The sequence below is a fragment of the Montipora capricornis genome, chromosome 8 (genome assembly GCF_036669925.1).
Source record: "Montipora capricornis isolate CH-2021 chromosome 8, ASM3666992v2, whole genome shotgun sequence".
Lineage (NCBI taxonomy): Eukaryota > Metazoa > Cnidaria > Anthozoa > Scleractinia > Acroporidae > Montipora > Montipora capricornis.
In genome coordinates this window covers 38,352,521-38,366,735 of record NC_090890.1, presented here as the reverse complement: position 1 = coordinate 38,366,735, position 14,215 = coordinate 38,352,521, and the positions used below count along the sequence as shown (strand labels likewise).

At 38.4% G+C, this 14,215-nt stretch overlaps 1 pseudogene; it reads left to right on the top strand.

Annotated features, from left to right (window-relative positions):
• The first annotated feature begins 1,844 nt into the window (after nucleotides 1–1,844).
• On the top strand, nucleotides 1,845–12,736 carry LOC138059565 (protein trunk-like; annotated as a pseudogene).
• The last annotated feature ends 1,479 nt before the right edge of the window (nucleotides 12,737–14,215 follow it).

The following is a 14,215-nucleotide window of genomic DNA, read 5'->3' as shown; positions in this document are numbered from 1 at the left end:
TATAAAGGAGTCGAACGGTAGTACTGTAAGAGAGTTGAGACTGCGCGCTTACGGCAAACGTCGAATGTCAGGCTGAATTTTTGCTGTTTGCCTGTCAATGAAACTTATTTGCTATACGCTTAGTTCTTGCCTTTTAGTTACAATGTTCAAGCAAGCACTGAAAAGAGAAGTTAGAGTAATGAACTTTTCATGGTTTAATGACAAGAAGAAATACGCTGTTTGCCTTTAGCTTTTGGCGGCAAGCGCGATCCTAAGTGGAAGTTAAGATCTCATTAGCAGTCCCAATTCGAACGTGCGACTGGTATAATTATGGTGCATCTAAATCGTTATGTACTTAATGAAGACTGCCTTTATTTGCTACCATGCGCTTCTATTTGTCTGCTTAAGCTCTAAGAAAATATTCTGTGGCTAAGACGCGATGCGATGAATGCTACACAGGTATCCTTAATTTGCACGTATGGTTAAACGGAGCCTTAGTGGCTAAAAAGTGATGCGATGAATTCGTCACAGCTCGCTTTTTATTGTCAGATTAATAGTGAATTTCACCTTCTTCGACTTTGGTGAAGTGAACGTCAGGTCGTATCTTTTTCAGTCAATTTTCGAGGGAAGAGGAAAGAATTGACAACGTCAGCTTTAGACGCACTTTTCTGCGAACATTTGATTATATTTTAATTGGTGGTTTTGGTCCGTGATTTTTGAAAGAGGAAACGCATGGCTCGAAATCACTTTCATTTAGACAACCTCATATCAGTTTTAATGAGGTCCAGCGGCTAGCTACAAAGTGCAGAGGAAGTACAAAATGCCATTCTTCTGAGCGGATCTAAATCTGATTCCATCTGTAAACAAGATGTTCGTTTTCACTTTTTCCTAACTAAATGTCTTTTCAGTAAAAAAGAGGGACCGCAGAGATTTCCCGAGTGGACAATTTAGAGCAATAATTTTGTTTCTTGTTTATTCATCCTCGCCAAGGAATTAAACTCGTTGTAAAGATAAAAAAGTATTGGTAGCTCGAATGTTTATGTTTTTTTTTATATTTTTACGGTTGATTGAGTTGTTTTCACACCTGCTCTCTCGGGTATCCTATCGCGAAGGCAAAAAATACGAAAAGGTGGCCTTATAAAATCCGCATGAAATGAATCTTACATTCAACCAGTTACTGATGATTAAGAAGATCAACTTGGTATCCAAATTTGTTGGTGCCTCCTTGCTTTTCTATATTCCGGCACCTCCAGGATACAATAAAGCACTCAACGTTACCAACATCTGCCTCGCTCTGTCTTTTTTCTCAGTTTTTCTTTTTTTTCCTTTTTGTTTGCCATAGATTCTTTTGTCCAACTGGAAAGTCTTTAATGATTCGTCGTCTGATTGATGTAATACCAAAATAGCGGGACCCTCAAAAGCAAGGCACCGCGTGGAATGCCGGCAAAATTTCGACTTTCGTCTATATAGGAGGAGGAGTTTTGTGTCCCTATATATCAAATCGCCTTGTCACGATAAGAAACGAGACTAAAGAAGGAAACGTCGGTTAATTTCCGTATTTTGTGGTCTGTAGAATGGGGAAACTATACCCTCCCACGTTGTAATCATTTAGATGGAGTCCAAATGAGATCACCGTATTCTTTGTCGATAGCCATATTAGCCGTAAACAATTGTCAACTAACGTCGCAGGTCTACCCCGCGATGCCGTTTTTAAAATCAGATTCAGCTGTTATCCAGTACTTGAATGAGGTCAATTTCCCAAACGTCGAGCATTTATATCGAGCTAAAAATCTCTAATTCTTTTTTTGAAAGCGTTATCAAGTCTCTAATTGCTAAGAACTTGAAAATCAAAACTGAATCACCGGAAACTCTGTTTAAAAAGCCCTCATTTCGCCTCGGAGAGCCGTGTGTTGCCACGGAAGAAATCACCTGAAGACATGATAACGAAGGTACTTACATTATTAAGTTGTTATCTTCAAGGGTCTTTTAGCTTCCATTTTAATAGTTTTTCTGGTAAAAAAAAACGTACTAGAAAACTAAGGAGCTTTATTTAAGAGTTAAGGCAATTGTTGCTATGTGGTTAAAAAATTGTCCATTTTACTTTTTCATCTCTATCTAAAACATGATGTTATATATTGAACATTTGATGTTATATTACAACACCAATCGTTAGTGACATGTGTGCCAATCATGTCCTTGAATGTAGATAAAGCAAAGAGATTTTTTGTTCGCTTAATTTAGTTGTTTGAAACCTTCGTACAGGTGAAGAGCCTTTTTTTTAAAGCTAATGTCTTCTCATACAGTGGTCTCTAGCGTTGTGTTACAAAAATTACTGTGCTTGCAGTTTTTCAATATTAACGAGTCAAGACACTCTGCGTTCACCCAAGAAGTGACGAATTTACTTTTTGATGAATATTTTCTTGAAATATTTTTCAAATAGAGTTTCCTAAGCTTTTAGTCGTTCGAAAACATTCCTCGTACCTATTTTCAGCTCGGAAGCTCGAGGGTATCTTCAAGCCTGAGAATGCATAAGGACATTACTTGTGCATTTTAGTTTTCGTGAATTAAATCTTTTGAAAAAAGTCTCTTTTGTCGTCCACTTTCACTTTAAGATTTTTACCTTCATCGATTAAGTTCTTTCAAGAAAAACGAAGTTATTTTTAAGGATCCTCCTCAATTCATTTTTGATTATGTTAGTAGTTTACAAATAAACGACACTTTTAAGTCCACCTCGCCTATATACTATTTGCCTTAACGATTCTTTTGTCTAAAATTTTGACGATTCGACTCGTTCAGGTAGACAAGGAAGCCTCGCGCTGAGATATCAATTCAACTGAAATGTGAGTTCTTTTCTTTAATTGATGAGCAAGTTTGGCACTAAATTTGAAACTTTTAATCATGGCAGTAATCTTAAAATTTATTCAGTCGCTCATCATCACAAACCAGGTGATCGAGTTGGTCTGCGAAGTAATTTCCCTATGACACAAGCAATTCATGACGAAAGAAATGGACCGATGAGAATTCATTTTGGAGCACCATTAGGGCAGTTGTGACGTCACCCATATGTCTCGATTTCCTGTCGACGTCTGTTTCATGCTCAACAATGTATTCAAATCAGGGGTCGGGGCGTGGTAGGAGCTGTGGAGGCTGTAGCCCCCCCCCCCCCCCCCTGCGCCTCCCACTTTTTTTCCTATTTTGTTGTTTTCTCCTAAACCTCTCTCTCTCCCCTCCCCTCCCTTCCCCTCACAATTCCGTGATCCATAACAAAGGTTACCCCCCTCCCCACCCCTCACTTTCAAACGTACTCCGCGACCCTTGTTAATTGGACATGATTCAAAGTGCATTGTTTTGTGTGGTGTGTTAGCGTGCTTGTGTGCAACTTGCTCTGATGCCGCAAAAACGGAATGTTGCGCCCACTAACTCACTCTTGATTAATTTGACTTTACCGATTTATTTTAACTTTTATTTACAGTATATATACTATTCATTAAAAACAAAAACCTTCTTAATTGACTTTCAGCCTGGGGTATGTACTTAGTATGTTTTTGCGTTTTGATGTTATTTAAAAGCCACTGTTTGATAACGCGCTCTTTAGTAATTGTATAACTTTCCGGCAAATGAACGTGGTCTTTGTGTTGAGTTTCATGATTTCGAAAAGCCAAACAGCATATTTGAACCGAACAGTGAAACTGGTCTTGGGTGGGCCAAGTCTCGTGTTTAGTATTCTTTTCGTGACCAACGCATATGTTTTAAATTTTCTGCCCCATAATGGAGTATTTCAGTGCCAATAAAGGTAACAAGCAGAGCGCTTCCCCCACCCCCCCCCCCCCCCTTCCTGACCGTCTAAAAGTGGCAATGATCGGTTTCAGGGTTTCAGGGTTCCGTTAGTCCTTCTTACTTAGAGCTTCTCAAGTAATGACTTCCCAGTTTTCAGTTATCCGGCGTTGAAGACTATTCCAGCTTCGCATTGAAGGCTCCTCCTTGGGAAATTTAATGAGCTCATTTACAAATCGATAAATGTTCGCAACGGATGCGGTTTGTAACAAATTAAGGTTTACTACATCACTTAATTAAACGCGAATACCTTTGGCTCCTTTAATGTTAATAATCATGGCTTATGTAAGTTTGTGTCCTCCAGATGCCTCGTGTAAATTTTATGTCTGTTTGTTCCGGCGAATACTTCTAGCATTTGTTAGCATATTTTGGTCTTTTATTCCTCAAACATACAACAGGAGGACTTATCCCAAAATATACTATGGTTGAATAAAGTAGATTCTGGGAGATCTGTGTGAAATCAGACGAAAAAGTCTAGATGAAGGTATGTTAGAATCAAGCCGGTGACGGCTCGCTCTTCAAATATTTGGCGATTTTTGCCATTTCATGACTTCGTAACGAGCTTGTTCAACGTAAAGTACTCAACAAATGGAATTTCTGGTGCGATCTGTTTTGAACAGTTAGGAATGCAAGGTGCATAGATTGAATTGGCGCCAAGTTTGACAGCAATGTCTCCACATGCGTTTGTCTCATTTTCATGCAGTTGATCCAAACATCGAAAAGGTCAATTACCCGATGACAGAGATCAATGGAAAACTATACAAAAAGACTAAATCACTCTATCGTCTGCACGCGATGTCTTTCTGAAAACAACTTTTACCCGGCTCAACTTGGTGAGGATATCAAATTACGCCTTGCTATTTCCAGTGAAACATACTCACTGACTTTGTTCTTTGTCGGACAATACTTGAGTATTTCATTTGTTCAATTAAGGTAATGTCTCTTGATATGTTTAGTGGTGGTTATTATGTCGTAATCAACTTTGTTTCCTTCTACTATATTCAACAATCAAATCAAAGAACTCGTATCGAGCAAATTTTAAAAGAATGGAAAAACCATACTTAAAGGTCTCTCGAAGCAGAGAAGACAACCAACGCATTCAATTCAACTGGTGTGATCCAGGTTTTATAACCCAGGCCTGGCTCGTGTGAGGCGTCTGCTTCAACAACTGCGCAAAGCTGTTTACGTTATCCTTTCTTCCTTTGAGTGGGTCTTTGTTGCTCATTTGGTTTATGGGGGATTACATTTGCAAATACATGTATGCCGTGGGTACAAACCGTTCTCTTCACTTCCACTGTGTTTTTGTCTTTAGTAGCGATCATGTTTGCAAATAGCAAATTGGTTTCCTTCTATCGGTTCAGTTTCTTAACTCTCTCGTTTGCTCACAACTTGAAAACTTTAAATATTAATGATATAGATACAGGTTCTTTGCTCAGTTTACTTTATATTTATTGTGATCTCTAATGCAGAATTTGAGTCGGTGCCGATCTACAAGTGTTTATTCACCAACAGACTCGAAATCTGTTTACCTTCTCTTCTGGGTGGGAATTAAAACGATTGGTTAACTGGCATTCTGAATGAGAGTTATCAAATCTCCGCTATTTTCCAACAATTCAGAAAAAAATATCGATTTCGAATTCAATAAGCTAACTAAACTGGTTGGCCCTCAGCTATCAATGACCCCTAATAAAGGATTTGACATGGTAGATTTACCTGCGTGCACCGAAAAGAAGTTTCGAGCCGGTACCCAGTTTGTCAGGGCTAATTTTTTTTTTCTTTTTTGTTTCTCTGTTTCACTTCCTCGCCGACACAGTTTCCTTTAAAAACGAAACTGTTTATCAATGGACCCTGCCTGGAGCACTATCCTCTGAGGCAGGCATTTATACATTTCCCACGTGCAAGGCTGTTAAAACCGAGGCACGTTTTCGCAACCCAAAAGTAGACATCTTTTTTTTTTTCTTGTTTGTTTTAATGTTCATGTGAAAATAAACGAGAGTGCATTTTTAGATGATGTAAGACTTGTATCGATCATTTTATCACTCTTTTATTTGCCACGATGGTTTCTTTCTTCTCGTCTCTCGTGACATGCAATTTTACCAGGACGAAGGTTAGAGGTGGAACACGAGAAATATGCCATGAACACCTCAGACAGACACAACAGGATACGTTTGTTGACAAACACGTTCGTTCATTATTTTCTTCTGATTGACAGTTGGATGTATTGCTGACTTTAAATTGTTTTCACAAACCTTAATAAAGTTGAGATATTGTTTCTTCAAATGATATTAATCAAGATGAATTGAACTGAGTAAACGACTATCTGTCAATAATGACAGCAAATGACGAGCGAATTAATTTCCTGGGACATGTTCAATCCCATACTTTGGTGCATTAGAGTTTCAATAATATTTTGAGTAAGACAAACAATGTACTTTCAGTTCTCGATGTCTAACTTTAGTGAGTTTTAGCAACGTACATTCTTCAAATGAATTTAAGAACATCGTCTTTTCCGATGTCCTACCTCCGCAGTTTTCCTAAGTATGAGATATTTTAGTCACAGATTCCAAATGGGATTATCCCAAAATGGGTCGAGTAGATTGCGTGGAATCGCACCTTGGGTACATTTCGGCGACCTTTTCCTCTTGCCGGAAAAAGTCTAATTTTAAGCATACGGATTTCTTGCGAGCTATCTTTTGTGAGTAGTTACGAAAATGCTTTTCATCAACCAGTCGTTAGAAATGCCAGCAAAACCGTCTTTGTCCAATGTGTTTTATTGATGACTTGAGGCAGCACAAATTTATGTCTCTCAGTAAATGTTATTTGTTTTTATTCGAGCAAAACTGTTGCCTTGTTATCCAAATAATTTTAAGATTGTACAAGACATGTCTGTAGAAGAAATGTGATCTTTTGAATCCCACTAAACATCATCCACTGTGATAAGAAATAAATGAAGGAAACGTGAAGAATCACGGAACGAATTGCGCATTTGTTAAAGACCATTTCTGACAAAAAACACGTTATACTTATCCTGAATTAAACTAAAACAAAAGACGCGTGCCTTAATCGGAGTGATTTTGCTTATTTAACAAAGAAATCAACTAAATTGTATGGATGACAAACATATTTCATAGATTGTTATTTGTTGACTTATGATTTTGAGTTCACAATCACAGATCACAGCTGAGCTTTCAACTCCGACTCTCAACTTGAAGAATTATCGAGCCTGTACACGTAACGTTGCCAGAAATTATCACTGATACATCTTTACTGGCTTTAGTGTACAAAGAGTTAACGAACTTTGAAGATGATCAGCATGTTTCAAAATTGTTGAATATTACACAACATTTATCTGATCCGGACATGTAAACACATTACACGAAAAATCGTTTACCACTCTCGACAGATAATGAAGAAAATCGAATTGTTTTATCCAAAGACTCCTTTCTATTCGGAAAAAAAATTCTTTATGATATCAACGGTAAAACGTTCAGCCTGGGAGAAGCAAATATTAGAAAAACTAAGGCGTAGCTGTAAATCAAATGTGAAATTAAAGTGAATGTTGCATGAAATACATCACCTGCTCAGCTGGACGTCTTTGGGTGAGATAAATCTCCAAAAACATGAATAACACTGTAAGAAAATTAATTGACTACTATTTAAAGGCGCACTGTTTGTTTTAACTAAGCGTAGCAAGTGCCAAACAAGGCTCCGGCCCAGTGGACTAGCATTTTTCTCTTCTTGTCAAACGTGCATTTTGTATTGATTAAACATGCTCTTGACTCCTACAAATGATGGTTCCCGTCCCTAATTACAGCGTTATTGAAATAACTGCGCCCGAGGTAATAAAAGATAACAGAGTCGTGGGCATAACCCCGAACCGCACCCAGTCCCTCCTCCTGTAGATAACGAAACTCAAACTTCACATCAAAAGCGGACAACTTCCAAGGATGTAACGTATATCGCCGTCTCACTCTTGGCAAAGAAGTCCTCAGTTCTTTGAAATTTTAAAGACCATTAATATTTCCGCCTTGAGAGAAGATCAAAGGTCATCAGTTATATTGTGGTCTTGCAAAAGCAACAACAGTCATTGAATCAGAAAGCATTTGTTCTAATCACCAAGGACGATTTTTAAATTGCTCTTTACATGAGCCGTTCGCACGTTTCTCTCATGTCGTCGGAATTGTCAAAGGTAAGGTTGTGATATTGTAATCCTCGGGTAATTTCGTGAAGTATCGTTTAATTAAGTATATTTACTTGGATTAAAGTACTTTTGGTATTAGTTCTGTGAATTACTGTTGGGAAGCCGATGTTTTGTCATTATGAACAAGGAGAGAAAAGAAATAAATAACGGAGCAACCCTTTCTTGGAAATTGTGTAGAGTGGGGTGTGAGCCAAGGAAAGCAATGGACAGCGATGTAAAAAAAAAAAAGAAATAACGATCTTATGCTTTTTACAAAAAAATAACTGGTACGGCGTTAAAACTGAGATGTGCACATGCAGTGTATCACTCACTGTCCATGAAGACCGTACCAATTATCATTATTATGATTATTATTATGTTGTTGTTGTTCATTGCTATTTTTCTTTATAATCCTTGTTTAGTAGGTTTTCTGAAGAAACCAGAACTTGATGTTCAATCGATACAAAAATGTTGTAAATTCCCACCAGTTCCGCGGGGTTTAGGCGTGAGATAGTTGGCTGTTTTCTGCCCAAAACGTCTGCATGCCTCCTCGAGCCTTAAAGTAAAAATTTCCTGCCGTCATAAAGCCTATTTTTGTTCAGCTGACCACGTGATACTTTCAGCGCCGGTCAAACACCGGTTTTTTTTTCCTTTTTCCTTCTGGCTGTATGGACTTTACAAGCAGCCGAAACGGAAACAAGAAATGGTTAGTTTGGAATGTAAAAATAGTGTCGTCTGATTGATTGTTTTGACAAGGTATAACGAAGCTGGAGTCCTAAAACAGCCGGTGTTTTATCCATTTCGGTGCATGGTTATTAACTTTCCCATTTTGTTTTCAATAATCTTGATACCTGTTCAACACACAGTTTTCTCTTTCAAGATGACAGAAAACAGATTTGTTGAAGTTTTTGTTTCTTTTTTCCTTTCGTGTACATCTGTAATTTTTCGCAAATGGACTTTCCTGAGTAGGCTATTTTTTTGAAGACGTGACAAAAACGGATCGTTTTTTTCTCTTTTCTTTCTTCTTTCTATTCCTTTGTTCTCGAACAGAACGAGCGCTCTTAGCCAAAAGCGGGTCAAAAGCAATTGAAGGAAATGGTTTTTACCCCAGTGACCGTGTATTATTGTGTGAAACCGACACCAATTTAATTCCTAATTCACGAGTTATTCTTACCCTGGGTGGTCCATGCACGTCTAAAATCGCATCTTTAAGGATAATGAGAGGATACGTGTCGCGCAGCAAGTGCAGGTTAACGGAAGCCAATATTGCTACTATGGGTGTATTACTGATTTTGAACCTCTGTTCGAGAGCCAGTCAAAGTTCGAGAGTTTAGTAATGCTAATGTAAGTTACGACATTCTCTGTGAATTAATTTTCATAAGAAAGACTTCCACTTGATTTCTTGGAAAATATAACCCTAAATGGACTCGGATATAGCCAATTTATTAGGTTTCTGGTGTACTCTACCCTAAGCAATTCATAGTTAATTACTTGACTCTCTGCCAATGTACAATGATGATCTGTGAGCCGAACCTACACTCCAATTAACAACATGAAATCAAACCGAGTCGTGGGAAAAAAGGCCATATTAATTGTATCTGTCATGTGATCAGTTTGTTGATTTTCAACTGAAACGTAAAGCTTTTTCCGAAAATCAGGGATCAAAAGATAGCGTACCTATTATTTGTGCCGGTTACGTTATGTATGAACGGGAAGTGTTAGGAAACCACTGTGTCTATATTTTTGCATTAAAGAGAACTATAAAGATAGTTTTTTTGTGTTGTTATAAGTTCAGTTCTTTCGTGAGGTTTGGAAGGCCTTTGGGGGACCTCGTTGACGCCTGTAAATTTCAATTAAACCCGCAACGTAGCTGATATTTCCTCGGCAAATGTTTCCGTATATCATGTCTTCACATCTTGAAACCAAAATTGCACGCGAAACGAGGATTTCTCGTTAAATCGTGTTTTTGTAGACTGTCGTAGTGATTTGATAAAAGGAAACAAAATTACAAGGGATGTTGATCGCAATTTTTTTGACATTGTTAAGGAAGGCTCTCTTTTTTGTCTGCAATCTCTGCCCTAAATATGGCTGGAAAAACCGCAAGGTGTTTACATCGAAATTTGATGAACTTGTCACCAAGTTGAGGGGATTTAAAGGTTATTCATCATTGAGAAATTATTTATTGATTGTTAATTGTCGGGAATCAAGTGCCATGTATGTGACTTGCCCATGCAAACAGGGAGACTATCATATCTCCGCCAATTGCCGGCGTTTTTTCGCTTTGAAATTATAAAGACCGCGAGAGTCTTTAGGTTCCAAAAGAGAATGCGTCCTTCCCTTTAAACGCAAAGTTGCGGCTAAGAGCTAATTTTCAAAAATTTGAAGTTCTGGCTTAAATGATGTCTTTTGTATGATGTTTGGAACAAATATCTGAAATTTAAAGAAACAAGCAGATTTCTTGATTTATCTCCAAATATAGCACTCGCTCAGTGATTGGCCAATGCTGTGGGTGCGGTATTCTACAACAGAGCCTGCTAAATTTCAATTGCTGGGTACAAACTGTAAGTGTAATGACATCTTTTTATTACCACTAAATTTTATCAGTGGCCTGAGCCTGTTTCGCACCAGTGACACAATCCGAATTGGAATTGAAGATGCAGGTATGAACTTAATTTGGAGTTTAGTAAGTGAGTGACACGTTCGACTTTTTCAACTGGCGCTTGTCTTCACATCGACTCTTTCTGGCCGAAAAAATCCGCACAATACGGACAATAGTTCACGCGCCTTACAGAGTAGCTTTCATAAGTAAAATTTAAACCTTGATTTTGTGCTACTTCCATTCGTGCAAACTGAATTTGGATCCAGGTTCATTTAGTTTGTTTCTGCGGCAACCTGGTCAGAAGGCCATGACTACCTGGTACATTCCTCCAATCAGAAAGTGAGAACCTTGAATTTATCACCGGGCGAAAATGGCCGTGCTACTGAATCGTTATTTTATATATGTATATATATATATATATATATATATATATATATATATATATATATATATATATAAATGAATAAAAAATATATATATATATATATATAATTGAAACGGGAACGTCATGGCACTCAAATTAGTTTCAATTTGCAAGAAAACTGTCTTGAGTGACTTTGGTCAGAGAAGCGTTGTATTGCTTTCCGCTGTTTTGGTTCACCACTCCTTGCTACCTCAAGGCACATCTGTGTGGGAAGCTCATTGAACACGTACTCAGTGCGATAAAAATCTATGGCGGTATTATGTGTTCCTGTTTTAACAGTATAAGAATTGACGCAGGATATGTAGCTTTCGAATAGACAGCGAAGAAGTCTTTGAAGAAAGAGGACATTTTCTTACCATATTGTAGAAAATACAAAGGCCGTTTAGAAAATAAGAGAGAATAAAATCAGTGGCTTTCGTTTGCCTGGCGGCAAATTGGGGAGAATCAAAACTTTTTGTCATTATCCGTCACATGGCGGTTTCCTGTTTTCACCGTTGTGTAATGTTAAGCTGCAAATGTCTTTTTATATTTTCATCGATATAGGGCTCCTGTATTGAGCATGTATTTCGTATTATCTATTTAATTACTTTCTCATAAACTTGGTATCGGTAACATTATGTAATCCTAAAATTTAATACTTGCCCTTTAGCTTGAGTACTTATTTTCACCCCGAAATGTTTGAAAATTCTTTTACTTTAATTGGTAAACCCAATTTCTTGGAAAATTTCTGTCAATATCGCTCGCCATTTTCTGAATCTCCCGGATCACTTTAGCCTAGGCGTGAATACTACGGTTCTCTCTATCTTTACAAAGGCAACAGTTAAAAATTTAAAACAAAGAACTATTTTCCCAAGCGGCACTATCTATCCCCTCAGAATCAACGAAGTCAACGCTTCGCTCTTCGTTAATTCTTTTTTTTTTTCCTTGTTTATAATCAACGGCCAATTGAATTGGGTCGTCACCCTATATGAAAATCTTTCACAACGCACAATCCTTAATTCGTTCTGACGAAGAGGTAACGCTCGAAATCTCAATACGGTGGTCAAATTATCCGATCAACTCATTCGAAACGAAATCTTTATGTGTTCCTGTCTAAAAGAACCCGGTATTTTAGGACACTTCATAAATATATGCCCTTTGTCATGACTTCTTCTCCTTATGTATTGCAGCTATGGTTCCTTGTTATCTCCAGCCTGCTTTTAATGGCGTTTAATTTCGCCGGAGGTGCCAACAACTTTCTCTCTTCTACAGAGGACGCCTGACAGAGACTGTCAGCCCGTCAAACGCGACCTCCTTCGACAGCGTCTCGGGAGAGCCTTTATGAACGCTATATGGCTATGGACAACGAAGATGTACTGAAAAATGCAAATCTCGCACCTCTGGAGTACTACGCGACTTGGTCCACGTAAGAACGTAACAAGGCGGTCAGTGGAACTTAGTCAGAGCACCGACCCTGCCCAATGGACTTGTCAGACAACGAAGGTCTGGAAAGACCTGGGCTCCAAATATTTTCCTCGTCACGTGAGATCAGTCACGTGTTCAAGTAGCACGTGCTGGTTTAAACACTTCCGGTGTCGACCAAAGCATTACTTAATCAAGTGTTGAGGAAGAAAGTGGGGCAGTGTTTAAGGGTATACTCTAGCACAGGTAGCCGAGATTCGAAGACTTTTGGGAACCGGTTGATTATCAAATAACTGTGGACTGTGAATGCGGTCATTAATGATGTAGATACTAAATTAACTTATACTTCTTTGCGAGATGTTAAATATAAACATTTTTAAAGTGAGCCAAATGGAGTGGTCTTTTTAGGGGTAACCGTAGGGGCTAACGCTGTGTCCCTCTTCTCGGTGGGATTTCAGGGACCCATAATTATTCTCGATTTGTGTCACGGGAGCAAGCAATCATTAGCCGGAACGACGTTTTAAATAAGATTCCGATTCCTACGAGTTACCATTGTCTGCTTAGGGTCCAGGCCCTTGAATAAAACTAAGGCTGGAATTGACCTTTTTTCATACAAATGTCAATATTAAATACTCATGTTATTTACGATGAAGGCGTGATTTACTTGAGAAAAGTGGTGAAATTTGGACCAGAACAATTTCAACGCCAGCCTCACTTTCGTTCAAAGGCCAGGTACTTAGCACACAACCGTTAAATGGAATATATATAAGGCTTATTATTGGCTGGAGAGGTCTGTTTGAAGGGTCCATTCGTTTTAAAATAGAGATCTTACGGAACGTCGATGAGAAACGGAGCGTTGGATGACAAGGGCTCTCCGCGCCCTTCACACGTGTTTTGCACTTTTGTACATTCTTTTACGATACCGCGCTAACGACGACGTGAATAGACCATTGTACAGTTGTGGCTAAGTTACCAGGCCTAGCAATGGAAGCGAGGCTGCCGGGGACCCTGTTTTGATACAAACTTTCATGCTTTTGTAATGGAAATATGGACTACTTAGCGTTACAACAACACAATGTACATGATAAAAGCAGTGAGGTCTGTATCAATGCAAGGTCATCGGCAGCCTCGCAGCCCTTCATAGGCTTGGTCGCGAGCAAAAATGTGTAAAATGGCCGTTGAGGCTATGCAGAAGACGAAGATACATTTTGAAATTGCTCTCTCAACTTCCACGCATCTCATACCAACTCAATCCTGGACAGTGCTATGCAATTTACATCTCAAACCACTTCAACTGAATTATTCACGAAATGGTTGTAACAACGTGGAGTTATGTTTTCAGATAACGCCCTCATACACCGTGATCGTCGTTCTTCCTTGATCTCTCTCATACCTCTATCTGTCAAAAAACGTTGACATTTAATTTCCTCTCCTGGGTCGGTTGTTCAAAAGCCGATTAACGCTAATCCCAGATTAGAAATTAAACAAGGAGTTTGTTCTTTACTCCCAAATGCTGTTCAACTTTACATTAGAGGAAGTCAATCTGAAAAACAAAAAAACCAAAAGGAAAAGACACTTTCCCACCAAAAGTTGAAAACAAATGAAACAGGGAAGGTTGTTCGAAACGCCGGGTTAACTTAATTCAGGATTAGCGTAAACTTTTGTTTCATTTGTTTCAACTTTTTGGTTGAAAGTTTCTTTTTGCTTGATTGTTATTTATCGAGATTGACCTTCTTCTGATGTAAAGTGTTGCCAAATATCAGCGTTGAACAGCATTGTGGGAATGTGAGAAATAAAC